Source organism: Glycine max, chromosome 18 (genome assembly GCF_000004515.6).
Source record: "Glycine max cultivar Williams 82 chromosome 18, Glycine_max_v4.0, whole genome shotgun sequence".
Taxonomy (NCBI): Eukaryota; Viridiplantae; Streptophyta; class Magnoliopsida; order Fabales; family Fabaceae; genus Glycine; species Glycine max.
Genome location: NC_038254.2, coordinates 10,046,395 through 10,065,257, shown reverse-complemented (window position 1 = coordinate 10,065,257; position 18,863 = coordinate 10,046,395). Strand labels below are relative to the sequence as shown.

General features: G+C 32.3%; 1 protein-coding gene and 1 pseudogene across 1 annotated transcript in view; both read left to right on the top strand.

The window, feature by feature from the left end:
* LOC100803433 (protein NRT1/ PTR FAMILY 7.2) overlaps positions 1-18,863 on the top strand; it is an 82,123-nt gene that overhangs the window by 10,538 nt on the left and 52,722 nt on the right.
* Positions 104-1,784, top strand: LOC102664220 (amino acid transporter AVT1I-like; annotated as a pseudogene).

Below are 18,863 nucleotides of genomic sequence, written 5' to 3'. Positions count from 1 at the left end.
TTGATTAATTAATCAACCTGCAAGTATTTGAGATTTGCAAACTTTTGCTCATTGCAAAAAATTAAAAGTTTTTTCATAAACCTCTATATCCGATTTTGCTCAAATGTCAGAAGAACTTTCCTGCAAATCATCCTTGGATGTTCCTTTACTACCACAGTGGAATCACCTTGATGAGAAAGCCAATATAGCCTCTCATCATTCTACCAAAAATACTATTGTATCCCTCTTTGCACCTGCCTTAATGGACTCAATGCAATATCAGGTTTCCTTTTCTACAAACACATGCACTTCATTAAGTTAATTCAAAGAAAAATTTACGGATTATTCAGCTTAGTTTAAAGACATAATTATGTTTTTCTTTGTTACGCCAACCTCATAATCAAGATCTTGTTTCCTGTTAAAACAAAAACTTATAAAATGCTAATTATGTTTTCAGCACGTGTGGCTTTGGCTTTGGTTTCCAGGTGTTGGGATTCTCTCAGTTCCATATGCTCTTGCATCAGGAGGGTGGTTAAGCTTGGGTCTTTTGTTTGCTATTGCCACCATAACATTTTACACAAGCACGTTGATGAAAGATGCATGGACAAGAATTCAAATATAAAAACCTACCCTAATATAGGTGAACTTGCATTTGGAAAGACAGGAAGGCTAATAATATCAGTGTCCATGTACATGGAGCTCTACTTAGTTTCAACAGGGTTCTTGATTCTGGAGGGCGATAACTTGAGTAACTTATTCCCTATTGGGGAGATTCAAATAGCTGGCTTAGCAATTGGTGGGAAGCAACTATTTGTGATATTGGTTACCCTTATCATCTTGCCAACAGTTTGGTGGGATAATTTGAGTTTGCTCTCTTATGTATCTACAAGTGGAGTTTTTGCTTCTGCTTTCATTATCCTATCAATATCATGGACTGCAACATTTGATGGAGTTGGTTTTCATCAAAAGGGAACTCTTGTTAATTGGAATGGTATCCCCACAGCTGTTAGCTTATATGCCTTTTGCTATCGTGCACATCCAGTCTTCCCTACTTTGTATAATCCCATGAAAAACAAACACCAGTTCTCTTATGTAAGTGCTTTAAACAATTTTACATATTTTGGAAGTGTTGTGCTTTTAATCTTTGCAATCTAACACCTCTAGCTAGAATGACAAAATGCATACACTAATCAAGTAAATGTTTGATTTGAGTTAAAGTGGTAAATTTAATCCTATAAGTAAAGAGTGGATGTATCTTTGATTTTCTTACTTTTTTGTCTCTAATGAATTTTATTTTTCTTAACATTGCAGGTCCTGTTTGCATGTTTTTTGTTAACCACGGTTGGTTATGCATCTATGGCTATAATTTGTTACCTAATGTATGGCTCACACATTGAATCACGGGTCACATTAAACCTGCCACTAAACAAGTAAGATCAAAATTAGCAATATATACTACCCTGGTCAATCCCATATCCAAGTTTGCTTTGATGGTGACACCTATTACCGATGCTTTGAAAGAATTGCTCCCAAGTACGTACAGGAATAAAGTAACCAGCATCTTAGGCAGCACTGTCTTGGTAATGAGCACTGCCATTGTTGCCCTAATTGTTCCTTTCTTTGGAGATCTAATGTCTTTGGTTGGAGCATTTCTAAGTATCATGGCTTCTATCCTGCTTCCATGCTTATGCTACTTGGAGATTTCAGGCACATATAAGAAATTTGGGTATGAGGTTGTAGCCATAGTAGCAATAATAATAATAGGTATAGTAATGGGAATATCTGGTACCACTACTACAAAATAGCCTTTCTACATCGGTTAACAGTGTCTTCCTACATTGGTTATCACACGTCATTGTAACCGGCGTCGTTGAAACACCCGCGTCTTTCTACATCGGTTGACCGACCGTCTTAGAATTCTGACCATTCTACATCGGTTGTGGTGTCAAACCGATGTAGAATTCTACCAATTCTAAGACGGGTTTGTCTCTAAACCCGTCTTAGAATGCCAGATTTCCATATTGGTTGTCCTAATAACCGATGTAGAATGTCCAACATTCTACATCGGGGACATTCTACATCGGTTGTGGCCATGAAATGTCGTAGAATGCTACCCCATGGTAAATCATTCTAATGTAGAATATCCAGCAATCCTACATCGGTTGTCCTAATAATTGATGTAGAATTATTAATTTTTATTTTATTTTTTTGCTTTTTGTTCATGAATGGCAATAACAATATGCAAATATAATTGAACCTAAAGTCTTGTATGAGACTTACTTTATAAACCCTGGTCAAAATTCAGCAATGAAAATAGTAAATGAATAATCACATCATTAAGTTCACTTATTAAGGCATTTTCCCACTGCTCTCTATTGGTCACCTTAAATATGACAAGGCAAGAGTGACTTACCTTAGCACATGCTCTTGCTAATCAGTCAAACGTGACATACTTCTCTCCCGAGATGTTGAATACTTCCTTGCTGGTCTTCTCATTACCAAGAACTTGGATAAAAGCTTTTGCCAAATCCTATCATAATTGAAGAATATTTTAGCCAAAATCACAAAATTCAATAAATGTACTTACTATTCCATTCATAGGAAATCATTTATTAATCTTTAAAAGCTTCCAAGAAGGAAAGCAATTAAAACTTCCTGCTCATTAAGAAGTAACAGTAAGAAAAGAAGTAATGTAGCTTTGAATCAAAATATTTCTACCTCTAAATACTCAAATTACAAGATGGAACATAGTAGAATTTAATATTAATAATAGATAATAATTAATAATAAAATTTGTTGTTAAAATAAAAACAACATAATATATTAATATAAAATGAACAATACAAATTAAAGACATAAAAAGTAAAAATAATATTAGTTGTTACTAAATTAATGTATTATGTTTCTCTTTAATTTATATTGTTCATTTTATATTAATTTTCATTATTTGATTTAAGCATTTTGTATTATTTTTTTCATTTACAAAACAAATCAAATTCCTTAACATTATTAGCAAATATAAAATATTAAATATGAAAAATATATTAAATAAAACAATATTAAAAAATATATAGATATTAAATAAAATCATATAAAAAATATTAAATAAAACTAAAAAATTAAAAAGAAACATGTATTTATTAAATAATTAAATAAAAAATATTTTCAATTTTTTTAAAAAATTAACGTAAAAAAGTAAAAAAGAAAACATTGATGACTTTAAAATCATAAATATAAAAAAAAAACAACTTTACAATTTTAAAGTTGAAAAATAAAAAAAAAATTAAAGTCATAAAAAGTTTACAACTTCAGTTAAAAAAATAAATAAATAAAAATTTGTAACACGACTTATTCCAAAAAATGAATAATAATTCCCCAATTCATAAATTTGGAAAAAATTACACCTAAACAATATTAAAACCCAAAAATCACGTGGCGCTTCATGATGCATATTAAAAACAAAAGCGTAATAGTTTATCTTGGTAGAATAATCAGCACAATTAGCATACAAAACATCAATGCAAAAATTTGGAATTGAGTGCAAAAGTAAAAGCTGCTTATTGCAAAAATTCAAGTGAGTACCTCCTTGGACCAGTTGGTCTTCCAAATAATGACTAAGAGGACTAACATTTGAAGAATCCTGCCACACATGGTGCCTCCCTAGAGACCCTAAGCCACAAAACCATTTAAGTGTGTAAATTTCAAGGGAAATCATAATGGGTAAGTCGGAGATCAAATTGTCTTAACTTAAAAGTAAAGACAATTTGGCAATTTATTACACTGCAAATTATCTAAATATAAGCAGCCTTTGACATTGAAGTAAAGAAACAATTCCCATAACAAGAACATGATTACCTTGACCCCTAAATGTTGATTGAAACCAAGGAATATTCCAATAGGGAGTCCAACAACGTAAACACATGCCAGGTTTATGTTACCAACCATAACTTGCCATCCACTCCCAACGGCCACACCTATAATGGTAACAATAGAAGAACAATCAAGAGATGGGGGCAATATATTACAAAATGAACTTTACAAGTTTTAAAAGCAAACAATCACCTGACATGATTGATACACCAAGAAGGTATGCTAAATCAGCAACAGCTCGTATCATATCCTCACTGTTGGTAAAGATCTTGGCAAACTCATCTTTACTCAAGAAAATGACAATCATGAAAACAATGCCAAGGACACTATTAGAAAATATGCTTTCTACATCGGTTATTTATGACTTTCAACATTGGTTTTTCAACCGATGTTGAAAGTACCGACGTTGATAGTATTATCGTTAACATCGGTTTTTGAAAAACCGATGTTAACGTAAAATTACCAACATTGGTTATATAAATAACAGATGTTGCTAATATGAATTACACCCAGAAAATGTATATTAATGTTGAAAGTTAACATCGGTTTTTACAAAAAACCGATGTTAACGAATGTGTTACTGTTGACAGTTAACATCGGTTTTTTACAGAAAACCGATGTTAACGTTCGTTAACATCGGTTTTCTGTAAAAAACCGATGTTAACGAATGTGTTACTATTGACAGGTAACACCGGGTTTTTTTAAGATACCGATGGTTAACCCACGGTAACATCGGTTTTTATAAAAAATCGATGTTAACGAATGTGTTATTATTGACAGTTACATCGATTTTTATAAAACAACCGATGTTAACGAATGTGTTACTATTGACAGTTAACATCGGTTTTTATAAAAACCGATGTTAACGGATGTGTTACTATTGATAGTTAGCAACGATTTTTTCAAAAAACCGATGTTAACCCACGTTAACATCGGTTTTTATAAAAAACCGATGTTAACAAATGTGTTACTATTGAATTTTAACATCGGTTTTTTACAGAAAACCGATGTTAACGAATGTGTTATTATTGAAAAAACCGATGTTAACGAATGTGTTGCTATTGACAGTTAACATCGGTTTTTTTATAAAAAATGATGTTAACCCACGTTAACATCGGTTTTTATAAAAAACAGATGTTGTTTTCAGGAATTTTTTTTATATAATGTCTTTGTTTTTACAAAAGAACCAAAATTTAACCTGTAAATTTAAAATCAGACCACACAGCACACAACATATATCATTTGCATTCAGTTTTCAAATAGATTTTAGCAAAAAACTAGCTATCAACAAAGGTTGTTCAATGTTAAGATGAAACAACAATTGTAAAAAATGTAATGCAAAGTACGTAAACTAATTAATTAACCTAAAGTTACATAGTTGCCTAACATCCTATGTTTGATTTTTAACTTTTAGATAATACTGTGCCCACTGTATGCGAAGTGCCTTGAATCTCTCTGCTTCCAATGGTCTAACTTCATTAAAATACTGCATGATCAAATAAAAAAATAAATTAATAATGTAATAACAATTATAAAAAAACCAAATTTGTTTGTAATAAACAATTACCGTCTCCCAATTATTCCTGAAAGATCCTAAGATTATCATGGACATCCAGTGCATCACGTAGTAGCCACATTCAGTGATTCCTTTTTGTCTATTACACTAAATACATAATGAAATTTGGATATTAATTAAACGTTAACTACAATTAGTGTACACACACATAAAATATATATAAGTAGAACTTTTATTTAAATCACGTACCTTAACAACAATCCACCTAGCAGCAGCCTTGGATTTCGGTTGTAGAGTATCATCAAGTCCTTTCAAAGCACTAGTGTTGAATATAAGGAACATTAAAATATTGATGTTGTTGAGTTATGCCAATGAAAATGTATTGAAAACAATACTGACCTGTTAATTATTCCCTTAAGGTAGTTGTCTGGCCTGTTATACAAAGAACAAAACCAGACAACTAGGTTTTCCTTAGGTAGAATGACGACCATTTGCCAGTGTCCACTGCAGTAGAGACGAATATGGGTTATTGTAGTAGTATAGATTATTTAAATTCAATTATTGTGTTTGACTTACCTATTCAGATAGGCTCCAAGGTAAACATCTCGTTTTGAACTCTGTATCCAACTCTTGATGTAACTTTCGGATTCAAATTGTGATTGCCCAGATCTCTTAATGGACTGTGGCTCGAGGAATCCATAAACATCAGAATTCCCCGCTCGCACACTTGTCTCAGTCAGATGGTTGTGTTGTTAAGTCAAAGTTAATTATGAATGAATTTAAAACAATTACTTTGGTAATTAATAATAATCTAAAATGACTTACAGAATCCACAACTGTATAACAGATATGCTGAGACATTGACCACCATGTGCAATTTCAGAGAGATCTTCGTGCTTTATATACAACGGGAAGTTTTGATTAAACACCCCGAATATGGTAGCATCCCACATAACCTGGAGCGGCTTCAAAAATAGTTGTGGGATGGTCAATGTCATCAGGTACAGGGGATCATCGACCTCTTCATCCGGGCTTTCTAGAGGTTTTGCTGGAGACACAGCTGCCTATTGATAAAACATAGTTAATTAGCAAGTTTTGATTACAGTGAACAAATTAATTGAAAAAAATAAACATTTAATCAGAGTAAAATACCTGTTCTGATAAACGCTTCACAAGATGTGTTGGCCAAGCAAGGAAAGTGTTAAGTGTCTGCCCCACTAAGGTAACCTCGTCAGTGGGTACAGGAACGAGAGCCTCTGTATCTTTAACCTCCTCAACACCAACCTTGACTTGGCCATGCAACAAAGGGATGTTGTGAACTGTTGTGGATCCCTCGTAAAGTCTTCCTAGGGCAACCAAGCAGGAAGGATTTTCTTCAATATATAGGCCGCATTTGTCTGAGTCACCCGTCCCTGGATCGTTCCCTGAGGGAGCAACACAACTCTCCTTTGTGCTGACACAAGGACCTGAGGGACCAACCTCTGGCTCTGGAGGTAGTGCAATTCCCTGTGATTGCATCTGAGACTGAAACTGGGACTGCATCTGGCTAAAGGATTCCATCATCCTTCGAGTCACTTTTTCTGTGATTGACTCCTCCAATTGGTCTCTGATTTGTTGGGTCAGCTGTTCTAGGTCTTCAAGAGGCATGGAGGAAGAACTGCGGGATGTTCGTGAAGCTGATCCAAAGTATTGCTTTATGGTGACACCGGCTCCAACAGCACGAACACGGCCAGGGTGCTCTGGTCGCCCAATGGCAGCAGTCAGGATATCCTGACGTCCATGGGGGATGAACGATCCCTGTGACGCCTGCTCGTCTAAAGAATCCTGTACCGAACACATATTTGTCCAAGGAATTCACAAAATACACAAAGATAATTACAATTATTAATTAAAAATGACTTACAATCCTGTCAGCTATTTCCTTTGCTGCCTCAGACGTCATCTGTCCAGTTTTCTTCGTGCGGGCCATCTTCCATTTCACGTGGCGTCTGATGGGAGATGGAGGGTCAATGATGCCCTCAGTGCTTCCTGACTGGGCAGCTTCTTCCAGTCTTTTCTTTGTCTTCTCAGCCATGAGCTTTTCTTCTAAATATTCATAACCCCCACGAGACAATACGTGGGGGGCAGTGTTTTGCTTTTGGGAGGCCTGTGCCTTTTTCCGTACATCCTACAAAAGTTTAACATTAATGAAAATGATTATTACAATAAATTATAAGAAGTGATTTTGTTGTGGAAAACAACTAAAATGACAAAGTACATACCTCCCATGAGGGGTCTCTGCGGGTCTGACAAAACTGAGTCCATTTCTCCTTGCTAATGCCATATTTTTCACAGACAATGTCGTCCGCACCGTCCTTGTCGACTGCAAGTGCCCATTTCCTAGTCAAGTCAGATTTAAACTGCCTCCAGCGCTCGCCGACAATCTGAAGAATTTTCTTCTTTGTCCTACTGTCAGAAGCTTCAGGGATTTGAAATTCCGCCTGACAAACTAAATTAGGTTTTATTGTAAGTAAATAACAAATTTAGACTATTAAAGAAAATCAACGAAGAAAACTCAAATACCTGAATATCCTCCCATATCAAATCCTTCTGAGCAGTAGGGACTTCCTTCCAGGTGTCATATGTCACGTCGACCTTATCACGAGCGACAATCTCCAAATATGTTCTTAATTTTTTCTTGTGGGGACCGTCGGCCTTGCCGGTAGCAGGATCGACGTTGACCACAGGTCTTTCTGCCCCAGGTGGTCTAGTGGCCAATGATCGTAGCCGTGTCGCCTTGCGTGTCCGCTTCAACGTAGATGGAGACGCATCAGCGTCTGTAGGAGGAGGAGGAAGAGGAGGAGGAGGCGAGGCAGGTGGAGTAGTCGTGGTCCTTTAAAGAGAAAAAGTTGAGTTAGTTAATATTATCAAAAAACACTGTATGAGTTATGTAAATGAATGTACCGAAATGAAATATTATATTAGAAAATTACGTTAGACGATGTTAATTAATTCTCCTTTATCATGATCATTACGATTAGCATGAACGTCGTCAGCTTCTTCTTCTCCGACGTTGTTAGAAGTCATTTGTGTAGACAAAGGACTAACATAAGTGTCCATGTATGAATCATCATCTTCTATATTAACACCAATTGTTTTCCCGTTTAGAACCACAGACCACATTTTATAAATTATAAAATGTAAATTTAAAACTCATAGACACAATAAAGAAATAATAAAATTAATAAAGAAATAATAAAATTTATTTTTAGAAATTATTTTTTTTATTTCCCTTTAAACAAACAAAGGAAACATATCTTTATCCTGTTTTTTTTTCTTTTTTTTCTATCAAACATCATTACATTGGATAAATAAAAAATTATCATTATATTAAATGTCAAAAGATAATAATATAATAAATCATTATATTATCATAAATAAATAGTCTATATTCGTATGCATTAATAATATATTTTCATTTTTTTAATCCGAATATTTTTCAATCCAAAATCAAAGAATCGTCTTTAAAAGATATTGAATTTTAATAATTATAAAACACGTATAATAACACGTATAATAACATTCACATTCTAGAAAGTTCAAATAAGTTATCAATGATTTGTTAATAATTTATATTTTAAAATTTTAATATATTATAAAACACGTATAATAACATTCATATTCTAGAAAGTTCAAATATTTAATTCAGTCTCAGTTTCCCCTTTCATGCACAGTGACTCCTCACCCTTCACTTCACTCACTCTCACACGCTTCCCTCAATCAATAAATGCAGACCAGAAGACTAATTAAATGATACAGTGATAATAATAAAAGAAAGAAAAAGGTATGAAGAAGAGAAAGTGGACCATTGCACCATGCCAACTGCATGTATATGATTGCCACGTAGCAATTTCAAATTGGTAGTTCTACTTTAACACACTTATTTTTGTTGGTGATCATCATGAGTGTCCTTTGCCTTATTTTTGTTGCTCGCAAAAGAAGCAACTTCCATGAAACCCGCAATGGCCAAGGCTCCACCGAACACAACAAGCCCCACAATCCCACCTTCGCCGCCAATGCTTAAGCTTCTAATTAATGGGTGGATTTTCTTCCTTGCTTGGTTATTTGTGATTGCGGTCCTTTTGTCCTCCATGTTTATCTTTTTGTTGCTTAACCTTTTCTTGTTCCTTTGTTTCTTGAAAGTGCAAAATAACACCAAACCTAGGGATGAAGTTGATCTTAAAAAGGAGGTTTTATCGTAGAGAATGAGAGTGAGAGAAACATGAGAGACAAAAGCGGGCTTGTTCATTTTGTCTAGATTCATTACTTGCATGGCATCTTCTTAGGCCACCCACACGTCAACAAGAATGATCCGTGAATTCACCCTTGCATGACACATGCTTGCATATCAGCCACGATTTGTTCTTATCAACTCTCCCCAATTCTAGCTTGTTCTTCTAGCATAACCATCGACTAATAAATGTTCACTATTCAAATCAAGCTACTTAATCCTACCTTGTGTACCTATCCCTTGTTCCTCCATAAATACCCCATTGTATTCCTATCCCTTGTTCCTCTCACTTCATTCATTCACTCCTAATACACTTACCTTCTACTTCTACCTCTCACCCCATACCCCTCTTTTCCAAACTCTCTCCTCTCTTTTTGTCCCACCGGTGTGGAAAATAACACCAAACTAAAGCAAAGACAATAATGCCAACACCAACATCAACACCAAACTAAAGCAAAAATCAATTATTTAGAACAAAAAATCAATTTTCTTGAAAAAAAAATATTATTCCTCACTTATTTCTCTTCAACTATACAAGACAACATATCATTACATTTCTAATTTATTTTTCCTTTTTCAAATTATCTTCCTTCTACTTTATTTCTCTGGTCTAAACCAAACACACCCCAAACGAATGGAAAAAAAGAAAAAGAAAAAAGGCTTTGGGCTAGGATGTCGTGCGTCAGTTCACAACGCGCTTGCGAAACGGCGTTTGGGGCTTCGATTGACAGAGATTGAGGTGTTGGTTAGGGTTTTACGGAGAGTAGCTGTGGATTTGGAAATTTCTTATGGTATCATGATATATTATTAATGATTAAGAACACAAAACATGAATAAGGTGAATCCAATTGAAAAAGCTCCACCGAAACAAAGCATTCATTTCAACGAAACGCAACGAACAATAGAAATCAGTAACAAAAAAACACAACATGAAGGCATCAATGAAGTTCAGAATAGATCAAAAGGATCAATATAAAAGAGAAGAAAAACAAGTTTACTTGATTGTACTGTGAAATACAAAGAAACTGTGTTGTGGCATTATCGGGAGAGAGAGAATTGCGGATTTGCAATTCCCTCCCCTTTCTGCGGTGAAGTCAGTCCAATGAGGTGTCCCACACGGCTGCTTCTTGCCTTTCTTCTGGAAGTTTCACGCTTGCATATTTTCATGCCCTTTTGTTTGGAGTGGAGGGAGCAATAAACGAGTCCAATCAAGTCCTCTCCTTTCATGCCCCTTCCTTTTGGTGGCCCTAAAACAGCTACACTACTGCATCCCGTTTAAGATGCAAAGCATCGGGTTTCTTTACTTATTTAAAAAACTATTTTGGTATCGATAATTTAATTATCAACAATTATAAATTAAAAGAATTCATATGCACGTCTGAGTGTTATTTTATCATCATGGTCACTTTATTTGCCTTTTTATTTTTCCTAAAATATAATCCTCTTTTAACATGATGTCAATTAAGCCAGTAACACATTTGTAATGTGAGGAGCATGCTTGTTGTGGACCCCTTAACAGTAGCAAATCCCCAAGTTGTAGTTTCCTTAGATTTTTTATTTATTTATATATAAATTTAGTATACAATTAATTTTGAGAATGCTTTGTAAATAAAGTAAAACATTAACATGTTGACGTTTTTAATAAACGAATATTATATATATTAAATTAATATCCATCATGTTTTCTTGGCATGATACTCGTTATAAAAATAATTCTAAACATTTCATACCAAAAAGAATATTATAATTTCGAACATTTAGTATAAAATCATTATTTAACAAATAGTTAATAACTCATCGTATTATTACATATTATCTTCATGTCACTACCAATATACCATAGTAATTTTCTTAATGTGTAGATTAATTATTAGTTTAATATACCTATGTTGGACATTTAAATTTTAAGAGCAAATAGTTTATACATATATAGATAGTATAAATTATTTTTACACTATTATTTGATAATAAATATTAATTGTTATTTATAGTAAGCTTAGCGTGACAATATTTCTATACGTGCATAGAAAATTGTTTGATTATAGAGAATTTTTTCATATTATTAAATTGATGCAAAAATTTATGTTGTAATATTATTTCTCGACACTCTCTTCCTCGACGCATCACATAAGTCATAAGGCAATGCATTGTCAAGTGTATTCGAAATAAGTCTTGACATACTATTTTAGTTCATTTTTAAATTTTTCTTTCATCAGCTAAAAAAATATTTTAAAACATTTACTTTTAACTTTTTTTAATTTAATTACTCTTTTAAAAATTCATCACTATTTAAATATAATTCTTTTTCTTTGTTTCTTCTTTCCTAAATGATTTTTTTATTAAATTTATTAACAAAAAATTCACATAATTAACAAATGTGGTTAAAAATAATAAAAAAATGACAAATGTAATAAAAATAAATTACATGTGGATTATAATTAACTCTAAATTTAAAGACTTAAAACATAATTTTCGTGTCTCATGAAAATATTTTTATTTTTGTTCTGAAAATTTTGTTTAGAAATAATGAAAATATCATTTTTTTAAATCCTACAAATATATGAGATAACTATAATTATTTAAATTAAACCACTGTAACATATATTTTCAATAAATCAAATTAATATATACAAATATTTTAATTTATTTTTAATTTAAAGATAATACGATAACATAAATATAGTAGGATTTCATAGAATTTTTAAACAATATTCTCCATTTACCTTTTTATGAAGATTTTTTTTTATTTTTATAATAATTAAATCAAAATATATTAGTAATAAATTTTAATTTTTTTACGATATAATTGATTTTACCAACATTCTATAAAAATTCTATAAAAGTTAAACTCTATTATTAAAAACATTTTTTTTTCAAATTAACTAATATCAAATAATTTATATAAATGTGTGTTATATTTAAATGATAATCATGAAATAATAAAATTAAAATTACGAAATTCATTTTAAAAATTTAGTTTAATTTTTAAATGTTTACCTTTTGAATTTATTATTGTTTATTAATTATTATTTTTTTAATTAAAATATAATTAATAACGCAATATATGTTTTTTTTTTAAATATATAAATAATTAAAAAAAAGTTTATATTAACATCGGTTTTTTCAAAAACCGATGTTAACGCGTGATATGTTAACATCGGTTTTCCAAAAAACCGATGTTAACGTGTATGCATTAACATCGGTTTTTTGAAAAACCGATGTTAACATATCATACATTAACATCGGTTTTTGAAAAACCGATGTTAACTAATGATGTTAACATCGGTTTTTCAAAAACCGATGTTAATGTGTATGCATTAACATCGGTTTTTTGGAAAACCGATGTTAAGAATAATACTTTATTTACAAATATGTCACCGCGTTTAACTTAACATCGGTTTTGTCCAAAACCGATGTTAATAAACCGATGTTAAAACTGCTTTTTATAGTAGTGGGAGCAGAGACTGAAACATTTTCAGGCAGAAAGAGTATTTGGCTGCTCTTGGATGCAACATGCCAAGTGTATTTTGGAGATACAAATACTAGAGGGCACAGAACTAATAGTCAATGTATTAATTGAAAAATATATAAGCAATTTGTTACATTCAGTTTCTTTGTAACCAATAAAAGTTCATAAATTGACATAACATTGCACCCATATGAAATATTTATATGGAGTAAATTACACTAATCATCCCTAAGGGTTCGTGAAAATAAACAAAGACTCCTTACTTTCTTAATATTTACAATAACATCTAGTAAGGGGAAAAAGGGTTAATGCTATTCAAACATTTAAAGGGTTAGAATAGGAGTAAAAAAAGAATATGAAAAGTTTGTATAACTTCATGTAACTTCAATAATGATCCGTGTAATTTACAATTTTCTATATGGTCATTTACCTTATGGCAACACTTATTCCAAGGAGCAGCATCGAGTGCCAACCCTGAACAAATTGAAGCTAAAAATACAAAAGTAAATATATGAGGAAAACCAAGAAATGACAAGAGTTTTATTGAATTCAGTGAAAAATGAAAAAAATGGAGAAAAGTGAGTATTATAGGCAATCTAAACAGCTGCAAATTAGTTCAACATGATAATCTTACCAAATAGAATAGGAATCAACATCAATCACAGGATTGTCTAGTAGACCAGCAAGTAGTATAATGCATGTTCCATACCATTGCTCTAAGCAACTTATAACAGATGATGCAAGGCTTAACTTAGCAAATGACCACAAATCCCTGAATGCCATCCATGAAAATCCAGTCCATTCTTCCTTACACCAACCAATGGTATACACAACCAAAGTGTTACCAATGCAGATGACATACCAAATTGAAATTTTGCACATTAAAGTTAGATAAGGTATAAAAAAGTCCAACAAGTCATGTCAGGAAAATAATAAGAAGAAGAAGAAGAAGAAGAAGAAATAATTCTTCTTTCATATTGACTAAACACCAAACTTTTCCCCACATGGAAAAATGAAAGAAAATCAGAATGCACATTTACCTTTTCTTGCTAGTGTCTTTTGGCCATAAAGAGACTTAAATTACTCATTAATGGATTTGGTAACTCCATTTTGTGTTTAAAAGCAAAAGAAAAAACAAATAACAAATAACAACTAAGCTTTTGATGAATGGGAGAGGTCAGGACAGGTGCTAACCAACAAGTTAAAATAGATGGCACTGATGACACCTTGGTAAACAGAGATAGAAGAATGTTCAATGTCTCCAAGATGGCCAGCATAGATGGAAGTTGAGGAGATTGTGAGAAACTGAAACAATGCAGGCAGTGCCATAGGGAATGCTATTCTCCATATCTTCACTGTCTCTGTCCATAAAACAAACTTTAAATCCTTCAAGCTTTTCATCGGCAAGTAGTCAGATTCTGAAGTGAACTTCTGGATCACTAAAGGTGTCTCCATTTGAGGAGTTCTTCCCTTAACACTCTGTTTGAGACTGAAATGTTTGTTATAAACTTCCTATCCTACAAATAAGGACACAATTACATTATATGGCATTAGTGGAGGCTTCTTTTCACTGAAAATGTAATTATCTTTCTTGTTTTATTATGGTCCTCAAATGTGGAGCATAAAAACGAGAATTTCATGGGCGCACATGAATAAATCATTTATATTTTAAATAAAGAATCATAGATGAAAAGTTTAGAGCATAGTGGAGAATATTTTACTAGTCCACAAAAGTTGGATTGGCAAAAGCTTTGTAACAGTATAAGATTTTTCAATAATATCTGCACTCGATTTTTCAATAAGATTTTTCAATCATTATCCACACTATCACTACTACAAAAAAGCCTTTTTACGACATCGTTTCTACCACGGTTATAAGGGAACCGCTTTAGAAAGTGGTACGGTGGTAATTTTGTAATTATTGTGCTAAAATTTGGAATCCACGACGCACATTCTAAGGCGGTTATTGAAAACCGCCTTAGAATGTTTTGTGTAATAAAATTTACGCCGGTTTATATTAAAAAACCATTGTAAATCAAAATAAAAAAGAAAAAAAATAAAAAATAAAATTTTAGTTCTGAACACCCTAAGCTGCATTCGCATTTGAGTTCACTATTTTGAACCCTAACCTTGTCGCTCATTTCACATTTGAAGCAAGCCCTTAGGTTGTTCACTGTTATGAAGCCGAGGTTGTTCTTCTACAACCCGAGGTTGACTTCCTTAAGCTTGTTCTTCTACAACCTAGTTCAATTTATTTTTGTTTTTGTTGTGATTTCATTTTTCTTCTTTTCCTTTCACTACTAAAAAATAGGTTTTTTACGACGTCCCTTCTACGACGGTCGTGAGAAAACCGTTTTAATTAATAATGCGGTGGCATTACTGTAAATATAAGCATTTCTGGAATGAACTCTACGACGGTTGCATTAAAGACGTCTTAGAAAGCACAGTCTAGTGGCATTTTTGAAATTAAATGAAAGATGATTTAAGACGGTCCTATCATAAACACGTCGTTGTTTTAATATATATATTTTCAATAAAACCCTACTCAGTCTTGTGTAACGCCGCACCTCTCCTTCTCCCGCTCGAAGCCCCTCAAGTTCTCCAAAATAATCAAAGCAGCAGCCGTCGATGACGACACCATAGAGGCACCAGCAAAAGAAGAGGCTGCATCGGTTGGGTTCACCCCACCAAAAAAAATGTACTAATTTCTGTTTTGTTAGGCAAAAATTCCATATTTTTATTTTTTGTTGAGAGGGAATTTTCTTGCTTTTATATTTTCTCTGCTTCATGTTGTTGGGGATGTCTGTGAGATGAACATATAAAGTTGAGATTTTTTCAATTATCTTCAATTTAGCAAGTTTAATTTTGTGCCCTCAACATTCCCTTTATCTTCCCGTTTTCGATCTCTCTAACCCTTTCCAAAAGATGCTTCCTGGCTAGGTACAGAGAGCCACTTGGTATTTGTCTTCCCGTTTTTGATCTCTCTAACACTTTAGAATTTGAAGACTACATAGAGCCGCTTAAGGTGTACCTGGCTAGGTACAGAGAGATAATTTTTCTTTTTTCTTGGTATAGTTTTCGATGGTTTCTATCAAATTTTGTTTTTAGTTGATTTAAATACATCATAAGGATATATGTTAGAACATGAGGAGACAATTGAAATAATCTAAATTAAAGTTGTCGGATACATCTAGCTCTATTGAAATGTAGAATCCAGATATACATACAAAAGACAAATTTATTCTTGAGTAAATTACACTAACTATGAGGTTTTGTGAAATTACACAAACTTCCTAGTTTTCATTTCCTTTTCCCTCTTGAGGTGCGGTTTGGTGTTTGGTTAGATGAACTGGGTGGGTGGGAAACCTTTTAAACTACTGGATCTGTACAATTCTTATCCTCCTCCCTTCATTTATAATTATTTGGTTGGTGATTTTCGAAAGATGCTTCCAATTTTGTGCCCTCAAAAGTGTAGCATTAGGCTGTAAATTTGACTCATTTTAGTATAGTTTTAATGCTGTTATTTCACATTAAACAGTACTAATTTAGTTAAGTTGATATCCTAGGACATTGTATATCTCTTCGGCTGGAAGAAAATTAAATTAATGAAGGTGGTGTTACTTGTCATCAGAGTACTTGGCCTGGGACTTTGTGGCTGGTGGCAGGAATGTATTGGCCTCCATCTCCATAAGAAGCTATAATTGCTGCATTACTTGTGATCAATTGTATGCTTTTCTACTCTTGTAACTAATGCTTCTACTTTTCTTTTATGTGCTCTTTGAATGATGTGTTTTTTTTTCCTTCAAGTAATGTTTGGCTTGCTCTGCCTAGCATATGCATTACTTGTGCCGTGTTAGCAAACAACCTGTAAGTATATTTATTTATTAACAAGTGATTAATTGAATTTGATTATATATATACTATCTTGAAAGATTACTCAAATTTGAAAATTTTGGGTACATGCCATGATGATTTGATGCTCCTACATGTGAATAAAGAGTGTGCACAATTTTAATAGGAAACTTACTTGTGGTTTTTGAAGCAAATCTGTAGGTTACAAAAGGAAATATTACAGTGCTACTTGTTATTGGCAATAGAAAAAAAAAAAAACTAGCTTTGAAGTACAACTATGTTTACAGAATGGTATCATCAGCCTTCTTTTAGAATCTGCACTCTGCCCAAATGCCAATGCTATGGACAAGTTTGAAACTATATATATTGTGCTTCCTATGTTTGTTGTACATCTCTAAAACACTTGTGTTGCAACTTTGATAGTGATAGTGGACAATTGTGTGCAATAAAAGAAGTCAGGGTTGTCTGTGATGACCAATCATCAAAAGAGTGCCTCAAACAACTTAATCAGGTAATTCTATTATTTTTAAAGTTTTATGCATGTTGCCTTAAGTCTTCATTTGTTTTAGAGGGGCTAACATTCTAGTTGATCCTAATGGTGAAATCAAGCTGACAGACTTTGGAATGGCTAAACATGTAAGTTTATTTGCTTTTAGAGAATGAATTACTTTTGCTTACTTGAAAAGTTATTGCTTTGGTAAAATAAATTGCTTTATTGTTATACACTTGTATTTTAATTAAAGTATGTTAATAGGTTACATTTTGATTTTAATATAATTTTTAGTTATAATTCATTAATTTATTTTAATTAAAAAAATAAGAAAGTATAACTTAACAAATCTTATAAACATTTATTTGTTAGGTCAGAAATTATATTTGTTTTCCAATCAATTGAATTAAAAACTAATCACGGTAAAAATTAAATACACATTTTTTTCACTAATTAAATCATTCTCCCCGGTATGATTATATTACTATAATTCAATTTAAAAAATTTACACAAACAATTAAAGGAATATATAATATTGTTTGAAATATTATTTGTGGATTTTCCTTTTGGGTGATGGGCCTGCTTGTGACTTGTGTTCATTGGATCAAAGCCCCCGTCAAACATGATTGAGTTGAGCTATTAGTAGTATGTGTATGGCTATTATTTGTGTACGACTATTATTTGGTTTTCCTCTTGTGTATTTGTGTATGGCTATTATTTCTTTGTTAATTAATCAAATGCACAAGCTATTAATAGTTTTAGTATTGTGAATTTGGTTTTCCTCTGCTTGTGTATTTGTGTATGGCCATTATTTCCTTGTTATTTAATCAAATGCACAAGCTATTAATAGTTTCAGTATTGTTTCTATTCTTTTCTTTTACATAAGTACGTAACCTCATGGTTGGGGCCAAATTGGTATATAACCTCTCCTCCATGACAAGTGACGAAAACAAAAAAAAAGTTGGATTAATTAGGATTTTAGTCCCTCAAATTTTAATTTTTGGTCCTTCAAATTTTTTTGGGTAATTTTCAGTCTTTCCTCAATTTTTCTTAGTATTTTTAGTTCCTCTAAATTTTTCTCTATTTTTAGTCCCTTGTTTATTTTTATTTCTTAAAATTAATTCATGTTTTGTCTATTTTTAGCCCCTTATTTATTTTATATTTGAGAGTAATTTTAAACAATAAAAATAAATGAGGGATTAAAAATAGACAAAAAATTTAGAGGGACTAAAAGTGATGTCAAAAAAATTAATAAAAGACTAAAAGTTATTATAAAAAATTTGAGGGATTAAAAATTAGAAGCTAAAAAACTCGAGAGATAAAACTTAGGTAGAAGCTAAACTTTGCATTAAGTAGACAAATTCAATCATTTAACTTAATATGTTATTACCTTGGTTTGGATATGTTATGAATTTTT